Source organism: Peromyscus maniculatus, chromosome 1 (genome assembly GCF_049852395.1).
Source record: "Peromyscus maniculatus bairdii isolate BWxNUB_F1_BW_parent chromosome 1, HU_Pman_BW_mat_3.1, whole genome shotgun sequence".
NCBI lineage: Eukaryota > Metazoa > Chordata > Mammalia > Rodentia > Cricetidae > Peromyscus > Peromyscus maniculatus.
In genome coordinates this window covers 32,842,652-32,852,500 of record NC_134852.1, presented here as the reverse complement: position 1 = coordinate 32,852,500, position 9,849 = coordinate 32,842,652, and the positions used below count along the sequence as shown (strand labels likewise).

The 9,849-nt window shown below is 51.8% G+C and overlaps 1 protein-coding gene across 1 annotated transcript in view; it reads left to right on the top strand.

The window, feature by feature from the left end:
• Positions 1-9,849, top strand: part of Pou2f2 (POU class 2 homeobox 2) — an 85,995-nt gene that overhangs the window by 9,324 nt on the left and 66,822 nt on the right. The gene's annotated exons all lie outside the window — the stretch shown is intronic.

Genomic DNA, 9,849 nt, shown 5'->3' with positions numbered 1-9,849 from the left:
GACCCGGGGACAGTTGCCCTCAAATGGAGACTTGCCACAGATGGAGGTTGAGTTGGGATCCCCTCTAGCAACTACTGTTGCTTCATCGTTTCCTGAGGCCTCTCTGGTGGTCAGGTCAGAGGGGTTCCTGCTCTGGCGAGGTGGGCCTTGGTAAAGCCCTGCTAGGAGATTGGGGGGCTGTGGTGCTATGTGGATCAGGTACCTCATAGAGTATATGGGCAAGAGGCAAGGACCCCACAGCATGGGGGAGCTGCCATTTCCTCACACACAGAAAAGCTCCTCCCAGGCCAGGGAGATTGCTAGGTTGGGAAAGTGTTGGTTGCATCAAGTGTGAGGGCCTGAGTTCAGATGCCCAGACCCCACGTAAGAAGCTGACCGTGGGGTAGATGCCTACAATCTCAGGGCTCAGAGACAGGCAGATCCCTGGAGCTAGCTCGTCTAGTTGAATTGGCAAGCTCCAGGTTCAGTGAGAGACCTGTCCCAAAATAGAAGGCAGAGGGGGCCAGCAAGATGGCCCAGTGGTAAAGTGCTTGCTGCCAAGCCTGAGGGCCTGAGTTCCTGACTCCAATTTCAGGAAGTTGTCCTCTGGTGTCCACATGCATGTTTCGGTGCTTGAGTGTACACACACACACACACACACACACACACACACACACACACACACACATTGTACCCCCACCCGAGATAATCAGAAAGAAAAAATAATAAGTGGAGAGGGATTGAGGAAAACACCCAATCTCAACTTCTGGCCTCCACATGCACTCACACACACTGGTATGTATATGCACACACGTAGACACATACCCACCACATGCATGTACATGCAACAGCAACAAAAAAAAATGGAAGAAGAAAAAAGAAAAGCCAGGCATTGTGGGGCATAACTGTAATATCAATTCTAAAAATGTAGAATCCAGGGGTTGGGGATTTAGCTCAGTGGTAGAGTGCTTGCCTAGCAAGCGCAAGGCCCTGGGTTCGGTCCTCAGCTCTAGAAGAAAAGAAAAAATGTACGATCCAAGGGATCAAGCAAGGCCAGCCTGGGCTACAAAGCAAGTTCAAGGCTAACCTAGGCTACACAGGAGCCTTTTCCCACACAAATGGAAGAATGCCATTTTCCTTGGCTCGTAAGCCCTACGAGAGCCGTCTGCCCATTTCAGTCTCTCTTCTTTCCTGTTAGCTCCCACTTCCTGCCTCAGGGCCTCTGCACTTGTGAACTTTGACAGGAAAGCTGAGTCCTCAGATGACCCCATCCCAAAGAAAGTTATCATTGGCCATCCTCCCCCACCTGCCTTGTTTTCTGCGATAGTCCTCGCCCGAATTTCCTTTCTGCTGTCTCTCTCCCTCCACCAGCTCAGAGGGCAGGGACCTTGTCTTGTCCACGGCACGCCTCGGCGGCAATGCGTGCCTGGCTCTCCTGTGTGACCACTGTCATGGTGGCAGAGAATGCCAGGCAGGGGCAAGGGAGCTTACTTTCGGGGGGGGGGGGGACCACGCCTGTCGGTGCTGTGAGGGACATTGGCAAACCCGTGCCTCCTCTCTCTCTGCTGGAGACTCAACGTGGCCAGAGTTAAAATGACAACCTGGGGCCTGCGTGTCCCCATCTCCTTCACTCCATTCATCTTAACCCCAGAGTGACGCCTGCTCCCAGTCTGCGTGCTGAGTCCACCCCTTCCTCATCACTGAGGTGCTCCCTATGTTCTCTATCCAGTCCTCAGTGAGGGGGGATCACAGACTGTGGTCGAGCTTTGTTTTGACACAGGGTCTCATGGAGCCCAGGCTTGCCTCAAACTCTCTAAATAACCAAGGGGTGACCTTGAACGCCTGATCCTCCTGCCTGTATCTCTTGAGTACTAGCATTACAAATGTGCACCACCACACCCATTTTATGTGGCGCTAGGGATCGAACCCAGAACCCTGTGCATGCTGGGCAAGCACTCTACCAACTGAGCCACATCCTCAGATCAACCTTGAACTTCCGATACTCTTGCTTCCTGCCTCCCAAGTGCTGGGATTACAGGCACGCGCCACCATTATTGGGTATTGGTGGTTCTGGGGAGACAGTTCAGAGCTTCGTGTATGTTTGGCAAGCAGTCTACCAAGCAACAGCCCCAGCCCGGTTTTCTTTTGAGACAGGGTTTCTCTGTATAGCTTTGCACCTTTCCTGGAACTCACTCTGTAGACCAGGCTGACCTTGAACTCACAGAGATCCACCTGCCTCTGCCTTCCGAGTGCTGGGATTAAAGGCTGCCGCCGCCACTACCGCCACCTGGTTTAGACTCACTTATTTTTATTTTATGTTTATATTTTGCCTGCATGTGTATCTGTGCACCAAGTGTATCAGGTGCCCTTAGAGGCCAGAAGAAGACATTGGACCCCTGGAACAGGAGTTACACATGCTTGTGAACTGCCACCTGGGTACTGGGAATTCAAGCTGGGTCCTCTGGAAGAACAGCCGGTGCTCTAATTACTGAGCCATCCCTCAGCCTCTGAAACTATATTATTTGTTTTTGTTGTTCACTAAAAAGGAAAAGGGAGGACGAAATGTGAGGATCCCCAGAGAGTCAGGCCTGGCGCTGGCCCTGTGGACTGCAAAGGTGAACACATGCGCACATGCCTGAAGCAGCACAGAGGTCAGACCTGGCGTAGGGGAGGGACCTGAGGCACTTTTTAGCAGATGCTCCGGGGGCTACTTTAGGGGTCGTTGAGACAGCAACTCTCAGAGATGAGGGACCAGCCTCAGTTAGCTGGGTATCCTCCTCCTCAGCCAATACTCTTGGGTATGTTCGTTATTTATGTCTGGGTCATAGACCCAGAGAAGTCTGGCCTAGAATTAGATTCAGGAAATGCTCATTGAATGAATGAATGAATGAATGAATGAATGAATGAATGAATGAATGAACACAGGAGCATATTTAGCCAGTTATGTCCATTGCATTTGCTCGTCTGCTCAGATCCCCTTCTTTCTACTCACCTGAGGCACCCGACAGGTCATCTTTTCTGCTACCCACTTGCTGCTGCCTCTGTGCCCTGCTGAGTCCCTTCCAAGCATAGATCACCCTCGTGACTCCTCACACTAGCATTATGAGGCAACTATTATCCTTACGTTATGTCTGAGCAAACTGGTTTCAGAGAGGCCAAGTGACTTGCTCTGGGTCACACAGCAAGGGGGTCAGAGATCATGTGTTTTTATTTGTTGTCTTTGCTGCAGCTGCAGAATCTCTTGTAGCCTAGGTTGGCCTGGAATTCTTTATGTGTGTGTGTGAGTGAGTGTGCGTGAGTGTGTGTACAAGCGTCTGCATATGCATATGTAGAGGGTACAGGAAGATACCAGGTGCCTACGTTTATCACCCTCTGCCTTATTTCTTGAAGACAGGGTCTCTCTGGGCCGGGCAGTGGTGGCACACGCCTTTATTCCCAGCACTTGGGAGGCAGAGTCAGGCAAATCTCTGTGAGTTCGAGGCCAGCCTGGTCCACATAGTGAGTTCTAGGACAGCCAGGGCTACACAGAGAAACCCTGTCTTGAAAAAACAAAAGCCAACAAAACAAAACCCCAAAGACAGGATCTCTTACTGAACCGGCTGACATTCCACTAGTGACTTCTGCCTGCCTTCGACCCCAACTCTGGGGTTTCAGACACACACAGCCATGCCCAGTTTCTTACTTGAGTGTTGGGGACTCAAGTTCCAGTCTTCCCGTTCTTCCTCCCCCAGCCCCGTGACTTTAATGCCCCTGCTTCCTCCTCAAGAGCTGGGATGAGAAACCAGTGCTGCCATGTGTCTGGGGCTAGTTTTAACTTGTGTGTGTGTGTGTGTGTGTGTGTGTGTGTGTGTGTGTGTGTGTGTGTGTGTGTCTTGCAGCCTGCAGAGCACATGCACCTTCCATGGTCTGTGTGGACATTTACTCTTACAGTTCTCTCCTCCTGGCCGTGAGACGGCAGGAGCCTGGACACCAGTTTCTGCTTCTGGCCCTTTTATAAGCAGCTGAGTAACCCTGGGGGAGTCTCTTCCCTGTTTGCCCTGGTGTAAGCGCTCAGTTTCCTCATGAGGAAGCGGGGCTGAGTTGAGCTTGGGCCTAGCCTGCCCACTTATTGACAGGCAAAGGGTAACCTCTCAGTGGTGTTCAAATTCAGCCACATTCTTTTTTTTTTTTTTTTTTTTTTTTGAGACAGTATCTCACTGTGTAGTCCTGGCTGACCTGGAACACGCTCTGTAGCCCAGAGTGGCCACAGAAATCTGCTCACCCCTGCCTCCTGAGTGCTGGGATTAAAGATGCATACACTACACAGGACCCCACCCACATTCTTGAAGGCTCTGGAACTCGGCTGGGTTTGGCAGAGAAGGACAGGACTGGCTGGGGTGGACAGCAGAGAGGTAGTGCTTTTTGTGTTTTCCCTGAGTCCTTGGCCGCAGACCAGCTGATGGTGTGTTCAAACTCAACTTCCAACAGTTACTAGCCTGTTGTGATGAATATCTATGATAGTCTAGTTTAATGAAAGAAAGAAAAGAAAACATTTTTTTTTTACAAGTGTGATGGTACACAGCCATAATTATACCTCTCAGGACGTGGAGACAGGATAATGGAGAGTTCCAACTCAATCTGAGCAAATGAAACCGAGATTTAAAAAAAAAAAAATCAAAGGCTAGAAGTGTGGCTCAGTGGTAGAGGCCCTGCCTAGAATCCCCCAGTGAGGGGCTGAGGGTGTGGCTCAGTGGTAGAGCCCCTGCCTAGAATCCCCTAGTGAGGGGCTGGGGGTGTGACTCAGTGGTAGAGCCCCTGCCTAGAGTCCCCCAGTGAGGGGCTGAGGGTGTGGCTCAGTGGTAGAGCCCCTGCCTAGAATCCCCCAATGAGGGGCTGGGAGTGTGGTTCAGTGGAGAGTGCTTGCCTAGGTTATATGAAGGCCTTGATTCCATCTCCAGCACCAAATCATTAACATCTTTGTATCCTTCTCTCTGCATAGTTTATCCCCAAAACTCATTGGAATGTAGATGTCTGGGACCCAAACTCAGTTTTCTGATCTCTGCTCCAGACCTTTTCGTTTCTTTTTTTCCTCCTCCCCCTCCTTCTTCTTTTTGGTTGTATCTGTGTTCGTAAAAATGGGATTATATACTTCATGCTTGGGTGTATAAGTTGCATTTTTTTCCCGACAATGGATTATGAGTGACACGTCTTTGCCAGTGAATTTATTTCAGGCTTATTTCCCCCAGCCCCACAGTGTTCCTTTGTGTGGCTGCTGTGACATCGTTCATTGTGTCAGCCCCCAGCCACGACACATCTGAGTTCTTTCACAGATGTCCCGATCATAATCGTCCCCAGGTAACAGATGAGGGTGCTGAGACCAGCCTAGGAAGTCTCTCACGCGTGTAAAGAGTGGAGGCGCAGTTGAGGGCAGGTAGGGGTGGCGTGGGGAGGGTCCCTGGCCTCACCTCAGGCCGAGACCCTGAAGGAGACAGCATGGTTAGAGGAAGTCCACCAATGCATACACCTAGGGGAGAGGAAGGGGACATTTGAGGGGGGAGAGAAGAGGCATTTGAGGAGACTGCCCTCTCCCAGGCCCCGAGACCCAGGCACACGGCACACCTCAGCCCTGCCCCATCAAGCACTCCACCCGGTTCCCTGCCTCATTCCGTGAGCCCACTCACCGCCTGCTCCATCCTTGCCAGCTTATCAATAGGTTAAGTGGTCAGGTCAGTGATATTGACCATTTGATTAGGACCTTGTCAGATCAATCCCCCGCTCATCTCACGGGCCTCCTCCCCTGTCCACGTGTTCCCTCTTGCTCTTCCGGGGCTGGGAGCAGCTGGCTGCAGAAGCAACCATCACAGAATCCCAAAACCGGGAGCCCCAGCCCTGCCTGAGCCGCTCTTGACTGGCTTTCCAGGTGCCTGCTGCCTGTCCCACATACTTCTTGCAGCCGGGGAACTTGTTTGCGCTATGTCCTATGGCCAGGCGGTCACCGGTCACCGCTGCTTGCTCTCAGCTGTGTGACCTTGGAGAATTGGCCTTAACCTTTCTGAGCCTTCCTGTCTTCAGCCGTGTGTTTGCAGTGAACCCAAGAGTTGAGAGGAATCTGCGACCTCGCTTGCAGAACATCTAGAAATGTTTGGTATATAGGCTGAACCAGGTAGTACTCACTGCATTGCCGGAGTCGTTCATATTCACGTTTGTGCCGCTCTCTCTCTCAGTGGAGGGGTATATGGGCAGGCTGTCTCAGGGGGACAAGTAACACCACCATCACAGCACTGTCCTGAAGACCCAGTGTGCAACCATATCCTATTCTGGGGGCTGCTGGGGATCCCCAGAGTAGCCTGACCTCGGGCAGCTCATCGGATGGCATGTGGGTGGTAGATAACTCCAGGATGCAGCCAAGCAGTGTAGATACTGACTAGGAGAACTGGGACCCAATCCTGACCTCTGGGAACAAGGTTCAAGTCCCGGCGCTGTCTCTTCCTGTGCCTGGTGGCTGCCAGCTCTGTTTCTCACAATGCCAGATGTACAAGAGGGGGTTGCCAGGCTTCAGGCACTACCGGAAGATAGCACTCTGCCCACTGGACTCTGCCTGCAGATATCTGCTTGGCAAGGGACTCTCTCCCCTCTGTAGAGGAGACGCAGGAGTTCCGAGCCTGGAAAGTGGGATAACGGCGTTGGATGCAGGCCTGCCAGGGTGGTGCTGCCCATGGGCACTGTGTGGGCGGAGAAGCGCACGGAGGCCCTGCGAGCTGCCTTGGGGGAAGACCCCAGCCCTGAGGCACTGTCTGACTGAGGGGGGCTCCTCTGAGACTGGGGATTCCCCTCCCGCCCGCCATCACTTACACCAATATTGACGGTTAATGCCGTGTCGCCACCGTGTTCAACACTCAGCGCGGCTAATTGTTTTGACTGGGAATCGGCAAGGCGATTAAACGCCATCGATTTTGCCCTGCGCGCTGCATCGATTTTTAAATTTCCTATTGATCCCAGCCCTAAATCTCCTTAACCAAGACCTCACCGTGGAGATGACAGCCACTGATTAGCCCTGAGGTGGGGAGGGGTGCATGAGGTGGGGGGGGCAACCCCCAAGGGGGAACTACCCCATCCCTCCCTCCCCCCAGGGACCAGGGTCCTCATCTCCCTCTGCCCCTGAGGATGGAGGCCCAGCCAGACACCCAGGAAGAAAGGAGGAAACGGGGAGCTTGGGAGAACTCAGCTCCTTAACCCCTCTTTTCTTTCCTGTTTGGGACTTTTCTCTGTTTTCTTTGCGTGGTCGGTTTTCTTCTGTTTTTCTCTCCCCGTCTCTCTCTTCTCTCCATCCCTGTCTTTTTCTCTCTTCTCTGAACACCATGCTTCCCGAAGTTTCCCAAATCCTTGCCTGATCCTGGGCCTCAGCCGCCCATCTGTACCTGCCCATCTGCCTTGACGTGGAAAAGCTGTCTATAAAAGCCCGGGGCTAGTCTGGCCCCACTGCCCCTCCCACAGTCCCACCTCCCCTCTTGAGAGTGCACCCAGGGGTTGGCGAACTGACCTTGTGGCTGACTCTCTGTGTTATTCTCGTTTGTCTGTTTGTTTTTGTTTTTCCAGACAGGGTTTCTCTGTGTAGCCCTGGCTGTCCTGGAACTCACTCTGTATCCAGGCTGGCCTCGAACTCACAGAGACCCACCTGCCTCTGCCTCCTGGGTGGTGGGATTTGTGTTTTGAAGACAGAGTTTCACTCTGTAGCCCAGGTTAACCTAGAGCTCTCTATATACCCCAGGCTGACTTCAAACTTGAGACGAAATCTCCGTTCTTGGGTTCCTAAATGCTAGGATTGCAGGCATAAGCCACTATGCCCAGATGTTCTTGGAGTAAGCGTGTGATCATACAATGCCCTCTGTGTGTGTGCATGTATGTGGGTAATGTCATGTGTGTACATGTGTAATGTGTGGGGATGGATGTGCCACCTGCAGGCAGCTCCACAGGCTGACGGGTGTCTTTTCCAGGTGCCTCAGTTGGTCTGGTCTTAGTCTTGGCAGCTTGGCTTCCCTTTTCTGAGAGGTACTCTCAGCTTTTGTTGATTACTCTGGCAGGGAGGGGCCTCGTGGCATCTGGTTGGTTTCAGGAACTTCCTGAAGCTATTTTGAGTTGTTTACCTTCCTGCTTAAGGAGCTTCCCTGTGGGATGGAATGTTTCTGTCTCAGAGGAAACTGTTACACAACAATGTGTATGCGTGGAGCGCGCGCGCATGTGTGTGTGTGTGTGTGTGTGTGTGTGTGTGTGTCTGTGTGTATGTCTGTGTGTGTGCGTGCATGTGGGGAGTGGTTGTTGTGGAGGTCTCAGTCCTTAGGAACTGTCCACCTTGTTTCTTGAGACAGAGTCTTGCTATGTAGCCAAGCTGGTCTTGAACTCATGATCCTCTTGCCTCAGGCTTCTACTTGCTAACGTGGGAGCTGCCATGCCCAGCTAGCCTCCACCTCTCATCATAGCTCACTGTATACTTTTCTGTATCTGACTGAAGAGAAGCCTCCCAGAAATCCTGTCACCCGTGGAAAGCTGGTGTCCCACAGTCCCAACCCCTTCCCTAAATGCCCACAGAAGGCAGGGGCCAGAATGATCTTTACATGGGCTTGGGCAGCTTTCCCAAGAAGCCTGCATCTCCAGGAGGCAGGAAACCAGGTTTCAGTCGCAGGCAGGGAGACCCAAGCTCTGTACCCACATCTGCTCTCAATGTAGGCTTTATGTCATGACCCCTGGGGCCCCACCTGGAGAGTGGAGAAGATGGAGCCTCTGTCTGTCATCTTGTAGGACTGTGAGGAGGCTTAGAAGCCAGTGTTCCTGGGGGACAGCCTGCCAACTTGGACCAAAGTCCATTCACCTTCCAGATTTGGCTTGGCTCTCCTCTTCCTTCCTCTGCACCGTCCGCCTGCCACAGCACATCGGTGGCAGCTCTCTGTCTTGTCTCCCCAACTTGCCTGTGAGCACCAGGAAGGCCGGACAGACATCTGGTCTAATCCATGCCTTGACTCCCACACCTGGGTCAGAGGCTCTTTAGAAAACCTCAATGTTTTGTCAAACAGTGGCACAAGCCTGTAATCCCAGCATTGGTGAGGCTGAGGCAGGAGGATCATGAGTTTGAGGTCAGTGTGGACTACATAGTGAGTACCAGGCCAGCCTGGGCTACATATGAGGTCCTGTCTCTAAGAGAGGTAAGAAGAAAGAAGGAAGAAAAGGAAGAGCGGGAAAGAAAGGAATGGAAATATTTGTTGCATAAATGAATAATTGAATACACAAATGTCCAAGTCAGAAATACCATAACCTCATAACTTATATTTTCATGTCCGTACCACTTACAGGCACTTCAATAATGATCAACCCTTTCTAATTTATTTCTCACCAGATCTTGCCAGCAGTCCTGTAAGATACAGTTTGCTAATTAATTAATTTATCCATCCATCAATTTACGATTCACTCAACCATCCATTTGTGATCTTATAAATGCTTCACATTTGCTGGGTCCACTGCCAAATGCTAGCATTGCTGATGTGAAGTTCCCTGTCCTTCCAGGAACTTCCTGAGGCAGAGTGTGGTGGCACACTCTAATTCTAGCGAGTGCTCAGGAGGCTCATGAGCTTGAGACCAACCTGGGCTACAAAGCAGCATAGAAAGATTGTCTCAAAAAACAAAAAAATTAATAGGGCTGGGTGTGGTGGTGCACGCCTTTAATCCCAGCACTGGGGAGGCAGAAACAGACAGATCTCTGTGAGTTGGGCCAGCCTGGTCTACACGCAAGTTTCAGGCCAGATGGAGATGCATAGTGAGATCCCATCTCAAAATCAAAACAAGGGGTGGAGAGAGTGGATAGAAGCACTTGCCACCAACTTGATGGCTTGAGTTCGGTCT